The sequence below is a fragment of the Panthera tigris genome, chromosome B3 (genome assembly GCF_018350195.1).
Source record: "Panthera tigris isolate Pti1 chromosome B3, P.tigris_Pti1_mat1.1, whole genome shotgun sequence".
In the NCBI taxonomy this organism is placed as follows: Eukaryota; Metazoa; Chordata; class Mammalia; order Carnivora; family Felidae; genus Panthera; species Panthera tigris.
The window spans coordinates 84,493,130-84,512,429 of NC_056665.1; positions in this window are offsets into that span (position 1 = coordinate 84,493,130).

Here is a 19,300-nt window from a genome sequence, read left to right on the forward strand (position 1 = left end):
GTTCTTCCATCTCAGGGAGCAACCTTATGAGAAAATCAGAAAGAATTTTATTCAGACTCAGTGGTTTTATATTCTTGATTTGTAATTCTTTGATCAAAGTTTTCATCCTCTGAACCCAACCAAGGGTGTGAAGGGACAGAGAGAAAGTTGTGGTTTCCTGCCCAATCACTGATTAAAAAACAAAAACAAAAACAAACCTCTGTTGTTCAGTCTCCCAGGTTTTCCCTAGGGCAATTTGCAAGAGTAAGTGTTTCATTGTTACTTTGGTTAAGGTGACTCTCTAGTTCATTTTCATAATTTTGCACACTGTGTTTTCTAAAACTAAGGAGAATGACATTTACTGAGCTTCTACATGGGGTCAGACACGTGTCGGTATTATTTATAGTAAAACGATCTTCACAACACTCCAAGTAAAATATTATTTTAAGGATGAGGATTCAGGTTCAGAGAGGTTAAGTAAATCATTCAGTGTCGCACAGCTAGCAAATTGCACAGCTGGGACAGGAAACGGAGTCTCTCCAACTTCAAGGCCTCTCTGGCTAACTAATTTACTCAACGTCATCCTTTCATTGTGTACTTTAGGTACAGTTTTTATGGTGTTCTTTTATCATGTACTTTGATGCATTCCAAGAGTACTTTTCTGAAGAGATGGTTGTATGGTAGATAGAAAAGGGGGTCATATCTTTAAATCATACAATGGAGTCTTTATTCAGTTTCAGCGAGAAGAGTTGAGTCAAGATTTGGCTTGCACATACATAAAAAACAATCCAGATTAACTCCTAGAGCCTTATCAAGCAGTTCCCAACACGTGGATTACTTTAGATTGGAAATGGACAGCCCCGTGTCTAGGCTGCGTCCAATTTGGCACTAAAGGCTTCTGCCGGGCAGCTAGCTTAAGAAACCTAAAATCTAGTTTTGTTTAATCATTTTAAATCATTTATTGAATACCCGCTATGACTAAAACACCGTGCTGGCTACTTTGTAGAGCGACCCAGTCACTCCCCTCAAGGGCGTTCACAAGGCAATGAGAGAGATGATGTATTCCATTAGTATAGATACTGGACTTGTGGATACAGGGCATGAATAGAAGGTCATGTAGTGGCATGTAGTGATGATAGTGTCCAGTGATGCCATCATGAAGACTTAAGTTATGAATTAGTAAATGAAAGGGCCCTCGGTTGTTGAGATTAGACCATATACAGCTGCTCCAGCAACAAAGCAGAACGTATCTGAGTCAGTTCTGGGTGCGTGCTTGGAAGCAATCTACGATTCTTCAGTAGTGAAACCAGAAGAGGTCACAAAGAAATAGAAGTGGAAGGAAGTTGGAGGTAATCTAAGCTCCAGCATTCACTAGCAAAACAATATTTCTTCTTAACATCCAAACGAAGAGAAAAAAAATAAACAAAAAAGAAAATGGCCAGCTTGAGAGGAGCTGGGAGAATAGATGGCAATACAGTTTTTATTTCCATTAGCTCTCATATCTAAGGTTTTTAAAGTGCTTTACAAAATATTATGCCTCACAATACTTTTATGAGAGAGGCGAGTGTTATTATCTCCATAGAAAGGTGGGGGAAAGAGGCGCAGGGGTTTGCTTCTTTTATGCCAAGTGAAGCCAAATATTTTGTGGAGTGTTTGAAATGAGACTTGAAAACCGAGAAGCAAAGAGAGAGAAGGCTGGAAGAATTTGTAATTGAGGAGCATAATTTCCTAGCACATAAGTGTCTAGAGAACGTTAATATAGTGAATCTTCATTTCCAGTGAAGTGGAACGAAAGCCTTGAATTGCTTCAATGCACCACATCGTGCAAATAGCAATTTCAGTTTCAGAGAATCCTCCACCCCTAGTAGAGTTGTTCAGTGAAAATGGTCATGATCAGGGTTTCACACATAATTGTCCAAAATATGTTCGTAGTTGTACGCCATATACATCTCTACAGAGTGTATCTGTACAAACCTTCTCAGTTGAAATATTATGTATTTATGGGCATGGGCTCTTAAAAAATATACTAATGGATATCCAGTATGTTTCAGCTCTATGCCGTTATTTATACAAATATTGTTTTTCCTTTCCCTCCTTGCCTGCTTTCTGTATCATTTTGAAACTTTCTTTAAAGCGTTCTGCCCAAGGAAGATAGATGCAATAGCTCAATAAGAATAAATACTGAAGTCCTAGTTTCTTATTTATAAATAATATATAAAAGATAAATACATACTGATTTCCTTTATGTAAAGACATGAAGGCTCAACATTCCCATGAGAAAAGGGGTGCTTATAGTTATTTGTTTTTACATTTTTTAACAGAGTGTTGGAAGTCCAAACATTTAGAAAGTTAGGTTGTCAATAAGTTTCTGACCAAACGAGGAATAAAACCTATTGATCTTAACACCAAGTTAGGACTTTTCAAGCAGTTAGTGCTAATGAATATACTGTGTGGCTCTTTTTAAAATTAACTAGCACCCTATTTTCTTGTTTCATAAAAGATTTGAGGTAACAATGCTACTTTCATTGTTAAACTAGCTTCAACAGCTTAATCACAATGAACATTTTTGGGGAGCAAATCAATCTCTTTATTCGTAATAGATTTACAATTATTAAAATTGCTTACATCTTAGTTTCAGCTTTATTTTGAAGTTGAATGTAAGATTTAAGGAATTATATTTAAATATAGCTGTAAGTCTTTCTTAACTGGTTTAGGGGAGAATTAAACCCTAATGCCCTAAGGCATCCATTGTATGTAACAAATTAACTTTTCTCCTGTGCATCTAGAGTGGCATTAGTTATGTACTATACTTTGGAGAATTGGGAGAATAGTCAAATAATTTACCGTGTACTATAGTTCAGATGAGAAACCTTAGTTGAAAATGTTAAAATTCTCTTGGTTTAGTCTTTACATTTCTACCATCTTTAAACCATAACACTTCTTTAAAATTTTTTTTTAATGTTTATTTATTTTTGAGAGAGACAGAGACAGAATGCAAGTGAGTTAGGGGCAGAGAAAGAGGGAGACACAGAATCCAAAGCAGGCTCCAGGTTCTGAGCTGTCAGCACAGAGCCTGATGCAGGGCTTGAACTCACAAGCTGTGAGATCATGGCCTGAGCTGAAGTCGGATGCTCAACCAACTGAGCCACCCAGGCACCCCTAAACCATAGCACTTCTCACATATAAGCACTGTAGTTACAATGTACCGAGGCAGGTAAAGTTTTTATTAACAACAGGCAACTCTGTTAGACAATAGCAGTCAAGCCAATATTCTAATTATTTCTATGTAAGTTCCCTAGAGGAATGTGAAGGAAGTAAAGGAAATGTAGCCAACCCTGAGACATTCTATCCTACTCTTTCACAATAATACTGTCTTTTTTTAATAACCAATTCCAACACACACACACACACACACACACACACACACACACACACACAGTATTTCATTTCTTCCACTAAACAAGCATGGTTGATATTTAGGCAATAGAAAATAAGAAACCAAGAAAGATGTTATAATTGATTTCATGAGCTATCATGTTGTTAAGTTAAAAAAAACTTACCAATAAGAACAACGAAGATTAGAGAATATAATGATTTTATGTTATAAATATTGACTCTGGTCTTTACTTGTGTTTCTCCTGGGTTTTGATCAATTCATTATTGGATAAAGAAACTTTAACTCTGTCTGTAAAGGGGATACTTTCAGTGAGTAAATAATGACAATTTTCTATTTATTCTTTTTATGCTGCCTTGTAGTGTCTTCTTCCAAATTCCTCTTTCTTGAGCTATGTGGATTTGGTGCTATAAATGCTGAGCAAAATGGCTTCCAAGGAAAAAATTATACCTACACTCTTTTAGTGGGTGGAATCTGGGTTTGTTTGTTTGTTTGTTTTAAAGCACTGGGGGCATGTGGGTGGCTCAGTTAAGCGTCTGACTCTTGTTGATCTTGACTCATGTCATGACGTCACAGTTCGTGAGTTTGAGCCCCGCCATCAGGCTCTGTGCTGACAGTGTGGAGTCAGCTTGGGATTCTCTCTCCCCCCCCCCTCTGCTCCCCCCCCCCGCCACTTGCTCTCTCTCCTTCTTCCTCTCTCTCTCCCTCTTCCTCCCCCCCTCAGTAAATAAATAAATTTAACAAGAACAACAAAGGACTGTACATGTCCGTTCAAGCTGAGGTTGGTTGAAATTAAGATATAAGATATAAGAACACCAAAAGGAAGTGGAAGGTTGTTTGTCTCTCCTTCTGGAAAACTACTTTGCAAGCCCATTAAGGGTGTTAGCTAGTCTAGTGCTTCTTTTGATTGCCCACAAGTTAACATACAGTTTTAGGCAAATGTCACTTAATGGAGATGAGCCACAGATTTCAAAGGACATCATATAAATGTAAGCGAGAGGAATAACATGAACCAATTTCTATGTTTTATGTACTGGCATAGTAAATAATGAATAGTTCGTTCCTTTACCTTGAAATATAGAATTTTTCTTGAAGAAAGCACAGTGATCATTTTGCCTTAGTATAACATATAACAAATTTTCCAGTGAAATCATCTCCTATCCATTGTTTCTCATTATTAACCTCTGATAGAAAACTCAATTTCAACTAAATCTAATTAGGTAGCAGGGAATCTAGTGTATGTACCATTAAGTACACGCGAAAGGAAGACCTTCTTTGTTTTGCCACATTTCCTATTGATGTAACACAAAATATTACTTATGACATCTAGTACAATGATTTAGGTAATAATGTCACCAGTTAAAGCTATGACATGGATATAATACATAGTTTCAGTTAGCCTATCAGACACAAATCTTCAGGAAACTAGGCTTTATTGGTTCAGATACTTGCCTGCTTGCTTTACAGAACACTTTGTTAAGTGAAAGGAAGAATAATGTCTCCAATTGAAAAACAGAGGGAGTTTGGGGCTGGCAGAATGCAATTGCCCAAGTTAGAGTGAACCAAATTGATCTGAAATCATTTAGATAACAATGTGATGGGCAGCGGACAGCATTTGTTTATGAAGACAGATTATGCCAGGCAAATCTGATTTATCTGGTCTTATAAAATTACTCAACAAGTTTGTGGATAAAGAAAACTCCATGGACAAACAATATATCTAAATGTTTGTAAAAGCTTTTGATGTGGGTCTGCATGAGATTAAGATAATTGAAATGCTGGGAAGATGTTGCCTGGATAACAATGCAATGGTGTGGTTATCAGATTTAAAACACAGTAATCATAAAAAATAGATCATAATATCTAGTTGATATATTTGGCAGAAGACCATAAAAGAGCTGGTATCTTTATAGATCAATATTGTAGGCAAGTATGAAACAATTTAGTCCACAAAAATTAGTTTACTCCTTCTTCAGTAGGTAATATATCATAAATAAAAATTAGCCCAGAATACTTTCCTACTTGTCCAAAATGAATTATTAATTTATTTGGGCTTCTACTGTCATTTACAAAATTGGAATTTGTGATATCTGCCAAAGGCATTCAAATGGATAACCATATGTTTGATGGATTTCCAGAACACAATAAAATTCAATGAACATCTTCTAAATTCCTCTATAGATTTTTAAGCACTGAAAGATAATTTAAAGGAAAATAGCTATAGTAATGGTAATAATTTCAAGAGAAACAGCAACTAATAAAAAAATAAATAAAAGTTATGGAAAAGATATGGAAGGAAAAATAACACAGTATGGTGTGTTTTAAACTCTTATTGTCAAATGGGAAAAATGCTTTCAATATATATGCACATGGGTTACATGAAAATACTTAACAGTATTTGTGAAATGACTACTAACCAGTCGGAACTGACTTTGGCCATAGGACTAGAGCAGGACCCTGAAGACCTCTGGTATGTTAGATATTGACTCTTTACTTGATAGATAATGGGGAGACAGGTAGTGATTGGGAGAGGTGGGAGGGACTAGGGGAGTCAAGTGGAGATCATTTGAAAAGGAATGGCTATTTGCTAATTGATATGGAAATATTTCAATATTTTAACAACTGATACAGCTTTTCTAGATGGGTACCAGATTTACGATAGCCAAAGGATCCAAGAAAAATAACAAAATTTGAATAGGTTAAATTATAAAGGTGAAATACAATTTAAATAAACAGATTACAAAATGTTAAACTTCATTAGTAATTAAGTACATATTTATTTTAATAAAACAATATTTTTCATTTACCTTACTGACAAATACACCTTCTTACAAGTGAAGAACATAGTCAAAGGAGAATGGAAAGTGGCATTCTTAAACCTATTGACAGAAGTATAAATTGGCACAAACTCTCTGAAGGACAGTTTCTCAACATTTGTCAAAAATGTTTAAAATGTTAGTCTGACTTAATAGTTCTGGTAGTGTTAGGCTAAATTAGATTGATTCTCCAAATCTAATCTTCAATTAGATTGAAGTAAAATATCTGGGTCTTAAAAATATTCTTAAAACATACAAGGCTATGAAAAGATAGTATGGAATTACCAGACGAGAGGTAAAGGAAAATGGGAATCCAAATGTGGAAGCTGTTCTGCCCTAAAGGAATTGTCAATTGGTAAAAATCAGAATCTTCATCTTGATAGACATGCAATGTAAGGGGGCTAGATAGCAAAACTGTGTACACAATTAGAAGTCTAATGGGAAATCTTGCCCCACAAGATACTGGGACCCCAAAGCCCTTGAATATTTACTGTTTGTATTCAGCCTGGCTCAAGTGAATCTCAAACCTTGAACTTAGGTTGCAATAATTCTGGATTAGTGGTGCCTCCAGGTGCTTGGCAGAAGCAAAGAATACAAGTCCTCTCTTTTTTTTCTAATTTTTTTTTTTTACATTTATTTATTTTTGAGAGACAGAGACAGAGCACAAGTTGGGGAGAGGCAGAGAGAGGAGGAGACACACAATCCAAAGGAGGCTCCAGGCTCCGAGCTGTCAGCACAGAACCTGACGCAGGGCTTGAACTCACAAACTGTACAGTCATGACCTGAGCTGAAGTCGGACGCTTAACCGACTGAGCCACCCAGGTGCCCCCAAGTCCTCTCTTAAATAAGATACCTTCATCATAGGCTAAATCATTTCTATAAAAATTTTTTTAAATGCAATGTTCATATTTTCAAAGACAATCAGGTACACAAGGAAACTAAATAAGCAAGAATTAGCAGAGACAACAGACAACAAAAAACAGACTGACAAAGACTTTAAATATTGGAATTATGAGGCATGGGCTAAAAAACAAAACTAAAAAATAATTATGATGGTGATGTTAAAAAGTGAAAAAGGTGAAAAAGTAACATCACAAGTTTGAATTTCAAAAAAGAACCAAATATAATTTTATTGTGATTCAAAATATTTTAAATATTGTGGCTTCATTTTAAATAAAATTTATAAAATTTTATAGATTTATTTTTGTAAGTTTATAAGTGAAATTTATAAAAATTTAAAACCCAATATGATTTTAAGTGTAGACTAAACTATACCTGAAGACTTAGTGAACCTCAACATATATCGGGAGAATGTTCCAGAATGCAGCATGGAGAGGCAAAAGAAAAAAAAGAGGGGGGATTTATATGAGAGGGTAAAAGACACAGGAGATATAGTAAAGATTTCTAGCATAGTATTAGAATTCTAGAAGGAAAAGAAAGAATGAGATGAAGCAATTATTTAAAGAGTTAAATGCTGAGGAATTTCCAAACTGACAAAAGACTACAGGGCACTAATTTTAAGAAGTCTTATGAACTGAAAGCATGATAAATGAATAGAAAACAATACCTAAAGACATTAAAATAAAACAATATACTGCCACCTAACTTTTCACTTGTAAAAATGGGAAGCAGAAGACAGTGGAATATTGTTTTGAATGTGCTGTAAGAAAATAACCTAGAGTTCTCTAGTAGGTAAAATAAGGACATTCCAGACACACTGGAGCTAGTTTATCTGCTCCTAGAAAATCTACAGTGAAGGAAATTTCAAAACATGTATTCTAGGTAGGAGGAATATGAGCTCACATGGAAAGTCTGAAATACAAAAAGAATTAAGAGCACAGAAAGTGGAAAATGTGTAAATCTAATGAATATCAACTGTATAAAACAATGATAATTTCCTGTGGATTTTTAAAAATAGAAAGTTAAAATACACAATAACAGCATATATCAAAAAAGTATAAATGCATTTAAAGTGCTCTAGCTTCCTTATATTATCAAAAATACACTTTGATGGGGTGCGTGGCTCAGTCCACTGGGCGTCTGACTCTTGATTTCAGCTCAGGGTTGAGGCATCAAGCCCCTTGTTAGGTTCTGCACCAAGTGTGGAGCCTGCTTAGGATTCTCTCTGGGGGCGCCTGGGTGGCTCAGCCAGCTGAGCGTCCGACGTCAGCTCAGGTCATGATCTCACAGCTCATGAGTTCGAGCCGTGTGCTAAAGTGACACACTTTAGCTGTGCTGACAGCTCAGAGCCTGGAGCTGCTTTGGATTCTGTGTCTCCCTCTCTCTCTGCCCCTCCTCACTCATGTCTCTCTCTGTGTCTCAAAAATAAATATATATTAAAAAAAAAGAGATTGTCTCTGTCTGCCCCCCTCCCCCACTCACACATTCTCTCTCAAATAAAAAATTTTTTTAAATAAAAAAAAAAAACTGAGGGGCGCCTGGGTGGCACAGTCGGTTAAGCGTCCGACTTCAGCCAGGTCACGATCTCGCGGTCCGTGAGTTCGAGCCCCGCGTCAGGCTCTGGGCTGATGGCTCGGAGCCTGGAGCCTGTTTCCGATTCTGTGTCTCCCTCTCTCTCTGCCCCTCCCCCGTTCATGCTCTGTCTCTCTCTGTCCCCAAAAAAATAAATAAAAAACGTTGAAAAAAAAAAATTAAAAAAAAAAAGAAAAAAAAAAGAAAAAAAAACTGATAAAAGTATTTCTGATGTAATTTTAAATTAATAAAAGAACACAAAAAGGTATAATTTTAAACTGGTAAAGAGGGGGAATGATACATAAAAATCAGAAATCTAAAAGAGAAAAAAATGTCAGATTGGATAAATGGAAAACACTTTTTTTTTTTTTTTTAAAGTAAACTCTGTGCCTCATGTCAGGCTCAAACTCAGGACCCTGAGATCAAGAGTCTCATGCTCTGCTGACTGAGTCAGCCAGGCATCCCAGAAAATATTTTTGAAGGTGGTTAGATTTAATTCCAAATATAGTAGCAATTACACAAATGTGAGAGGACTAAATGCTCCAGTTAAAAGTTAAAGATTGGTTAAAAAACAAAAGTGTTGTTAAGAGACACATTTAAAACATAATGATGAATGCTGAAATTAAAAGGAAAATGCATAACTTACAAGCACCAACGAAAATATAGCTGACATGTGTAGAGGAAATCATTAGACAAAAGATTTCAGTCAGAAAGCATTACTATGGATAAGAGAGATACTTTATTTAAAACAATTTTTTTTAACGTTTATTCATTTTTGAGAGACAGAGAGACAGAGTGTGAGTGGGGGAGGGACAGAGAGAGAGGGAGACACTGAATCCAAAGCAGGCTCCAGGCTCTGAGCTGTCAGCACAGAGCCCAACTTGGGGCTTGAACTCACGAACCGCAGGATCATGACCTGAGCTGATGTCAGATGCTTAACTGACTGAGCTACCCAGGTGCCAACCCCCACCATTAAAAAAAATTTTTAATGTTTATAAGAGAGATACTTTATATTGATGAAACATTCAATTAATCAGATACTGCTTTAAAAATTTTTCAAAAATGTTTATTTACTTGTGTGTGTCAGAAAGACAGAGGGAGAAAAAGAGAGAGAGTGAGCAGGTGAGGGGCACAGAGCACCTGAGGCAGGCTTCAGGCTCTGAGCTGTCAGCACAGAGCCTGATGTGGGCCTTGAACTCACAAACTGCGAGATCATGACCTGAGCTGAAGTCGGATCCATAACCAACTGAGCCACCCAGGCACTCCTAACAGATGTTGCTTTTAATTCATATGTACCTATGACCAAGTCTCAAAATGTACGGAGCAAAAATTCAGAGACTACAAAAAGAAATAATATAATTACCATATATATATTTGGGGGGCATGTTTATATATTTATGTAAATATATACATATTTAACACTTGTTATGTACAACTTCAAGATACACATTCTTTTTAAGCATTTGAATGGAATTTATTAAATCTAAATATATAAAGATTAATAAGACTTTCCCCCCAGCTAGGTGGATGATCTTCATAATTATTCCAGAACATTCATTTAGAACAGGCATTCACATTATTCTGTATAGTGAAAAGCTGAGTAGATAGTCTCTACCCTTATGAGTTTATAAGCAGCACCAAGTAGATATACTGATATTGAATACTAGCGTGAGGCAGTTGTGGAGAGGATATTAGTTTATCTCATTCAATTTAATTCTCATTCTATGATGTAGGTATTGGTAAGTCTACTTGAGAGATGAAGAACTGGGGTGCCTGGGTGGCTCAGTTGGTTAAGTGTCTGGCTCTTGGTTTCAGCTCAGGTCATGATCTCATGGCTTTTGAGTTTGAGCCCTGCAGTAGGGCTCTGCACTGACAATGCAAAGCCTGCTTGGGCTTCTCTCTGTCTCCTTCTCTCTCTGTCCCTCCCCTGCTTATGCTTACGCACTCTCTCTCTCTCTTTCTTTCTCTCTCTCACACACTCTCTCTGTAAGAAATAAACTTTAAAAAAGGTAAAAAAAAAAAAAAAAGAATGCTTAAAAAAAAAAAAAGAGATGAAGAACTGAGACTCCTAGGGATTAAGTAAATTTCCTAAGTTCTCCTCCTCAGTAAATGACAGTGCTCAAATTTATGAGCAATGAACTAGCTCCAGAAAAGTCAAGCTTGAGACTGGAAGTAAGGAGGAAAATATTCTTACAGAATCTCTAAAAATTAGGAAGAAGGTGTCTTTGTGTGGCATTGACAAAACTTAAGTGTCTACAGTAGAAGAGAGTTATATATTGAGCCAAAGCATTGGCTAATATAGTTTGATGAGAGAGAGTTATCTTAGAAGATGGCTAGTGCTGGTGGTTAGGAATGTGGGGATGTCCAAGGGAGAACTATCATATACGCAGCATAACAGAAATTAAAATGCCTCTCCATTATGGCTTCTTATGCCATTGAAAATCCTTTTCCTGTAGCTCAAGTTCACTCTGCCAATTGCTTGCAGTGTCTGAAGTGAATCCCAATTTCAAAAGGAAGGCTTTTACAACCAGGTGAAAGTCAAGTTGTGTGTTCCTCCCACTTTCGAGTTTTCAGAATGCGTATCTGTTTCACTGCTTACCATAGGGAGAAAAACACTCACAGAGATAGTGTAATATGGATCTTCAACATCATTTTTTTCATCAACTATTTTAATACTCTGGCTGATTGTGTGTCAATTATACTAAAAAAAATCCGGCTGAACCCCTTACATCCATCTCAGCCCAGCTGTCCTTAACCTTCTTTCTCACATCTTTACTGCAACCCCAGAGCTTTCCTGCAACACAGCCATTAGTGTGATTTTTCCAAAACAATTACTTGATTATATAATTTAAATGCTTTAGGAAAAACCACTGGCTTTCTCTGAATCATACCCACACTCAATGTAGTGTGGTATATAATGTTTGGAATCTGGCCCCAATTTATCTTTCCAGCCTCAGCTCTTCCCCTTCCTACCATAGCCCCTTACCACAAGCAACAACAGACAGATGCCCCACTTATGGAGAATATTATGTTGTGATGTCTCTGTGGCAAGAAACTGGGGCCACAGAGGGTAAGTAACCTATCCTAGGCAGATAGCAAGTAAGTGGCAGAGTCAGGATTCAAACTCAGGCCTGACTCCAAATCATGGGCGTAATCCTCTAAACTGCATGGTCTTCTGTGTTTTATATGTTTTTGTGAATTTTTTTTAACCATATGAAACAAAATTAGTTTTGAGTGTACTAAATGCTATGCATAATCCATGCTGTCTTGTATCATAATTGAGTATAAAATGTAAGCCAGTCATAGAGATTATTCTATCATTTCCATAGAATTGAGAGTTGCCATTAGTATCACTAGTTTTCCTTCACCTCAGACACTTAGATAATAGTAATAATGCGTTCTGTTCATTTAGAGCTCACTCCGTGCCATGCATGGTGCTAAGCATTTTATATACCTAACAATATGTAATAAAGCACTCTAAGATAACTGTTACTCTTCCCATTTTGTGATGAGGAGACTGAGGCTATAGTAAGGCCAAGTAAGTTGTTTAAGCTTGAACAACTAGTAGTAGAGCTGGAATTGAACTCAAGATCCTCTCACTTGACAGCCTGCGCCCTTGACTACACTATGTCCTCTCCCTTTAAAGCTCCTAGATTGAACCCCTTAATAACCTGGATCCCACTCTCCATGCACCATGCCAGACACATGTACCCTTATCTTGCAAGTCTTGTCTTCCCATCTAGCTGACAAGCTTCTTTCTGTTTTCATTCTTCTAGTTTCCTGGGCACTGAATGGCTTAAGATAGTAGAAACTCTGGTTATGAACAAGGGATTATTTTCCCTGTAGGAGTAGGGCTTCAGAGGAAGGGGACAGGAGTCATCTAAACCCTAGGTCAGGTGACTGAGGTGGGGAAGAAAAGACCTTCCAAGGGGTTAAGATGCAAAGAAGACCTTTTAATTTCTCTCATTTTTTCTGCATCAAGATTCCCAAATGCCTAGAATCAAGCTGCTTATGACTTTATCTTCCCTCCTCCGTGTTCAGGAAAAGTAGGTTCTTGGTCTGTAGGTTGTAGTAATAAAAAACAGTGATGCCTTTTTGAATCCAGTGGCTCATTACTTTAGTCATCAATTAATTTACATATATGCCAGGCATTGTTCTAGATACTAGATATACAGCTGTTAACAAAACAAAGAACCTGTCCTCCTGGGCCTTGTAGCTTTCTGGGGGATAGCAGATTATTAACAAATAAACAAATAAATATGTAATATTGTGACAGTGTGAGAAGTGCTATGAAGAGAAAGAAAGCTAAGTAAAGGGGTGGAAAATGATGAAGGGTAATGGCGGATATAGACTGCTATCTTTTAGGGTAGTCAGCGAAGATCTTTCTGGTATTTTTTAAGTAAAAACCTGAATGAAGTGAGTAACAAATCATGAGCCTATCTAAAGAAAGAACATTCTGGCAGAAGAAACAGCCTTGAAGTGATAGTGTGCTTGTCATATTTGAGGTTAATAAGGAGACCAATGTGTATGGAACAGAATGGATGAGGAAGAGGGTGGTGGGAGATGTGGTTTAAGAACAGCCAGGGCCCAATCAGAGCTCTGGATTTTATTCTAAATATGGCGGGGTTTTGAGCAAAAGAGTGAAGATTTTAAGCAAAAAGTGAGATGATCAGATTTACATTCTAATAGAATCCATCTTCCTGCTGAATGAAGAAAACATTATGGTGGAATAAGGGTGGATGCAGAGAGACCAAAGAGAGGGCAGTGGTAGAGAATCCAAGAAGTGTTCAGATTCAGGAAATGTTTTGAAGGTAGAGCAGATAAGGATTGCCAATGGATTGAATATGGGGTGTTTAGTTTGAACCAAAAGTTTCTGGGTTTTCATTTAGGCAGCTAATTGAATGGAGGTGCCATTTACCAAGATGAGGATAATGTTTAGGAGAGGAAATCAAGACTCTTGTTTGAACCTTGTGAGAGACTGTTTGACTTCCAAGTTCTTGGGGGAGAATAGGCCTCTAGTAGATGCCAGAATGTTAACCTTTTATAGGAGCATGTCTGCATGAAGGTAAGGAAGCAGAGAAATAGAAGGAATAAAGTTCCTTCTGAGTAATCCTTCTGATATTCAAGTGACGAAAAAGTAGTCATTTGAGTTTGTCTTATACACACAACGATTTCAGGGAAAGCAGTCTCTCTCTTCCAAAAAAAAAATCCCAATTAATATTGTCTCAAAATTTCTGAATTTAAATCCAAGTAATTTATTCCACAATTAGAAATAGCTTAAAATGCAAATAGCTTGAGAGACAATTCATTGTTTATGGGTTTTTATCAAATTATAACAGAGCAGATAAAGGTCCTAAGTGTTAAAAAGGGAGAGAAGATATCATTGTCAAGAGAGAAAGATGTAGGGGCTCCTGGGTGGCTCAGTCGGTTAAGCATTCGACTTCAGCTCAGGTCATGATCTCATGGTTCGTGGGTTTGGGCCCTGCTTTGGGCTCTGTGCTGACAGCTCAGAGCCTGGAGCCAGCTTCAGGTTCTGTGTCTCCCTCTTTCTCTGCCCCTCCCCCACTTGCGCTATCACTCTCAAAAATAAACATTAAAAAAAAAGATATAAATCAAAGATTTCACAATCTTGCTAGGGACTGTCCTCTTCATCATAATTTCTAAGTGAAAAATGGAGAAAGTGTTCATATCTTGAAGGATTTACTTAAATTTAATTTTTAAAAAAATGTTTGTTCAGTTTTTGAGAGAGACAGACAGAGCATGAGCAGGGGAGGGGCAAGGAGAGACGGAGACACAGCATCTGAAGCAGGCTCCAGGCTCTGAGTAATTAGCTCAGAGCCTGATGTGGGGCTCAAGCCCACGAATGCGAGATTGTGACCTGAGCCGAAGTCGGACGCTCAACCTATTGAGCCACCCAGGCGCCCCTTTTACTTAAGTTTATACTTAAGTGGAGAGTATTCATTTAAATTCTTTCTCTTCCCTAACTTTTAGCCATTTTTCTACCTTTTAACCCTTTATCTCTTCCCCAAAATGTTTTTCAACTGAAAGGCTTGTGGCATGATAAACACTTGTCACCTCTTTTCTAGGGCCAGCGCTCAAACAGGTGGCTCTGGAGAGGCTACTTTATTGTGCAGTTACTCTTCCATGTTGCACAGTCATTTCTCCCAACAGTGTCCTAGGGGCGGGGTACCACATCTAACACCAGAAAGGAGTTAAGGCAGCTTTCACATTATTTTTTTTTTCTGATTATCAGAGTGACACATGGTTACTGACAAAATTTTTAACAAAGTTTTAAAAAAAATAATGGAAGTTTAAAATCCCTATTAGCTAGAGGCAACTCCAACAACATCTTGGCATATTGCCTTCTTTTATTCATTTTGTTTTCCCATAATTGAGCTCTTTATTGTACCTGCAACTTTGCATCATGGTGTATTTACTTAACATTATGGCATATGTATTTGTCTACGTCATTGCATTTTTAGGGCTACATACTCATCTATAGTATAGCTGCATCAGGATTTACTCAAGGCAGTTTCTGATTATAATTACAAATAACGGGTAATAAACAGTCTTGTGCATAAAGCTTTGTCCTTCTTTTGGATGATTTACTAAAAAAGCAATTGGTGAATTAAAGGGTATATATATTTTTAAAAGCTTCTGATATACATCGCTACACTGATTTCCAGAAAGGTTGTAATCAAATTATTTTTGGGCGAAGGGGGTGTGTGTGGAGAGGGAGAACTACTGAAACTATTGGATTTGTTAGAAAATACTTGACAGTAATTCTTTTGTGAAAACAAATAATAATGCCTTTTATTTTGAATACACAGAAGAGAAATGGCTGTGTATTATTGTATACTAACTATTACTTGCTCTGTTTCATAGTGATAACATAGTACTAACTTAATATGAGATAAGTGTTCCGAGTTTGAAGAGTAGCAGATATGTTTGTGCAGTGAAAATCAGGAAAGTCTAATGGAGGTTGGATGACCTCTGGATACTGAGACAACGGGGTGATAGAGAGGAGGGGTCAGAGAAGGCATTTCCAGGAAGGGGGTAGAGTAGGAAGGAAGTCCGAATGCTTCTGGAGCAGGAGGAGCTGTAGGAGGACAGCACAGCAGCATGCAGTCTGCCCTTCCTTACACAGGAATGAAGCAGAGCTGGTAGGAGGCAGCATAGAAGGGAACTCTTTGGCAACTGGGGTGATGTTGATGACCTTCGGGTCAACTAGAGATTTCAGGGTAAATTTCTATAACAGGGTGGTTAGGAATAATAACAGCTCCAGGTGGCCCTGGCCGTCTCCTAGACAAGTTCGTTTTCCTGAAAATAACAGAGTAGATACTCCTTGGATGCTGTGTTTCTGAACTATCACAGAAAGAATATACCACAATTAATTGATGAGTGATTGAATAGATGTACAGATGGAAGACAGGATGGCTGGAGGGATGGTTGGATGACACATTTGCTATCCATCTAATAACTCACAATATTTATTCAAATGGTCATGTATTGAATATCAGCTCTATGCCAATCACTCTATGAAGTATTCTTCTATTATAACTGCTCTTTAGACTTTTTAAGTTTCCTTCATTTTAGTTTTTCTAGAAAAAAGACCCACATTCTCAGTTAGTCGGAAGGGGAAGGACTGAGAGAAGGAGACTCTTATATCTGTTTCCCTTTCTCTCTCCAGCAGAAAGTTTACCCAAAGATATTTTTCCTCCTGCGTTTTCAAAAGCAAATGTCACTTCCTCACTTTAAAACTTTAAATGCCTCTCTGTGCCTGTCCTATGACATAAAGTCCAGATTACATGACCTGGTCCTTTACATTGTTTTCACAGTCTGATATGCCATGATTTTGCCTTCCACTTGTTCTGTGTGTGTCTGAACAGTTTTTATTGCAAAATATATACAACAAAAATGCCCATTTTTAAAATGTATAACAAAAAATTTTAAGCATGCAATTCAGTGGCATTGACAGCATTCACAATGCTATCACCACTATATATTTTTACCACTATTGATTAATAAAACTTTTTCATCACTCCAAATGAAATTCTGTAACCATTATACTGTAAGTTCTCATTTCCCCAACCCCTGATAGCCAATAATCTACAGTCTAGCTCTATGAATTTGCTTATTCTAGATATTTCAGGTTAAGTTAAATCTTATATTTGTCTTCTGTGTCTGGCTCATTTCACTTAGCATAATGTTTTCAAGATTTATCCATGTTGCAGTATGGATCAGCACTCATTCTTTTTTATGGCTGAATAATATACTGTCATTTGTGTATACCCCATGTTGTTGATATATCTATCTATTGTGGGACACTGGGTTGTTTCCATCTCTGGGCTTTTCTGAACAATGCTACAGTGGACACCAGTGTACAAGGATGTGTTTCAGTGCCTGTTTTCCATTTTTTTGTGTATTGCCTAGGTGCACAAATGCTGGGTCATATGGTTGCAATTGTTTTTTCTTTTTCTTTCTTTCTTTCTTTCTTTCTTTCTTTCTTTCTTTCTTTCTTTCTTTCTTTTTTCTTCTTTCTTTCTTTCTTTCTTTCTTTCTTTCTTTCTTTCTTTCTTTCTTTCTTTCTTTCTTTCTTTCCTTTTGTGTTTATTTATTTTTGAGAGAGAGACAGAGACAGAATGTGAGCCAGGGAGGGTCAGAGAGAGAGGGAGACACAGAATCTGAAACAGGCTCCAGGCTCTGAGCTGTCAGCACAAAGCCTGACGCGGGGCTAGAACTCACGAACTGGGAGATCATGACCTGAGCCGAAGCTGGACTCCCAACTGACTGAGCCACCCAGGTGCCCCATATGGTTGACAATTCTTACAGCAGTTCTTACAAATTACTACATACATCTGAGGAAAAGCCCCTCTTGGAAAGGGGCTGTCTTAAAGTATTAAAATCTTACATAAAATTGTCAACACCACACAATATGTCTGGGCCGTGAGGAGAAAGGAAAGGAGAAGATAGAAGTCATAAACTGATGTGTCAGAAATGATCAATTTGGGAAACTGAATTTATCAACACTATTAAAGGGCTCAATTATTTTGTTGGGATGAGCACTGGGTGTTGTATGTAAGTGATGAATCATGGGAATCTATTCCCAAATCAAGAGCACACTGTATTCACTATATGTAAGCTAACTTGACAATACGTTAGATTTTTAAAAAAGGGCCCAAATATTTTACATAGTGATTCCAAATATTAATTTTGACTATAAAGTATCAAGTTTATTTCATTTTGTATGGTTTCATGATTTTTAATGGAAGGTGTTTTTTGTATTGTGGGTCCATTAGTAAGTCATGAAATCAATTTGTTTGCTATGATCAGCATTTTAAAAAAGAAAATATAATTGCATAGAAAATACAAGAATGCATTATACCTAGGTAAACTAAATATTATTTTGTGAAATTTTTGTTTCAGTTACATGTGTGTACCATAATATATATTTCTTATTGTGGGATGTGACCAGAAAAAAAAATAGTTTGAAGTCACTAGTATGGTGGAAAAGTCTTCGGAATTAGCCAGGCCTCAGTTCGAATCTGAGCTCTGGGTGACTTTTGCAAGTTATTTACCTAACTTCTGTGGATCAATCCCCTCATCAAAATCCCCTCTCCTTCTGTTTGGTGTGTATGTGTGAAAAGATTAGAGATTCCTTAAGTAGAATGCCTAAAATATTGTTAATGATACAAATATATAATTGCTTCCAAGCGTCCCCAAAATAATGCACTCCATGTAAAAACACTTCATTCACCTTAGGAGGAGGAAGAGGATCTGAGGATGTGTGTTATTGATGACTACATCTGTTTGTTATATCTGTAGTCTAAAATTACATTGCTCAGTCTTTTTCTCCAATTTGATTTAGTAAGGAGACTTGAGTTCTTTCCCCTTCCTATTCTCACGTTGTACTTACCTATATTATGGACTTTTGGCACTTAATTATACATTTGTCATATTTTCTAATCATTTCATAATTCAGCTAGTGTTAGAAACTTTCACATCTCTTCTAGTGCTTAAAACAGTGCTGGGCACATTACAGAGTGAAGGATGAGAATCTATTAAATGTGGCCCATAGCACACCTTTTGCAAAGTATCACTTGTATAAGGGGAAGCAGATGAAATCCTGATTCTGCCAGTATTTCTCACTCAATCTACTCCATGCTAAACAGGTCAGTTAGGCACTAAGTCATGTCTCTGGGTAGTACAAGTGGAAGGTGTGAACAGAGAAACCACTTTATCTGAGGACAGTCGAAAATTAGATCCTACTTTCCCCTCCTCACTCCTTTTCCCATCGGGGAGGGGGCATTTATAAGCCCTGAGGACCAGGGTCCAGAAACCGGCTGGCGTCCTGAGCTCCAGAGGCTGGCCAGCACGCACGATCTCCCGCACTGAGAGCCCTTCTTCCCAGATGAATTCTCATAGTATCACAGACGCGCGCAGTGTCGATCGATACTGGATGGCAGACGTGCTCCCGCCGTCAAGTGTAGGCACAGGGCGGTGGATTTAGCCGGCCTGCCGCTCGGTCGCAGCTTCTCATCAGCTCAATAAGGGCAGAGGACGTTAACCCGTTCCCCGGCGGACACCCACTCGGTCGCCTCCCGACACCCGCTGTCCGCAGCCCCTTCCCCTCGACTTC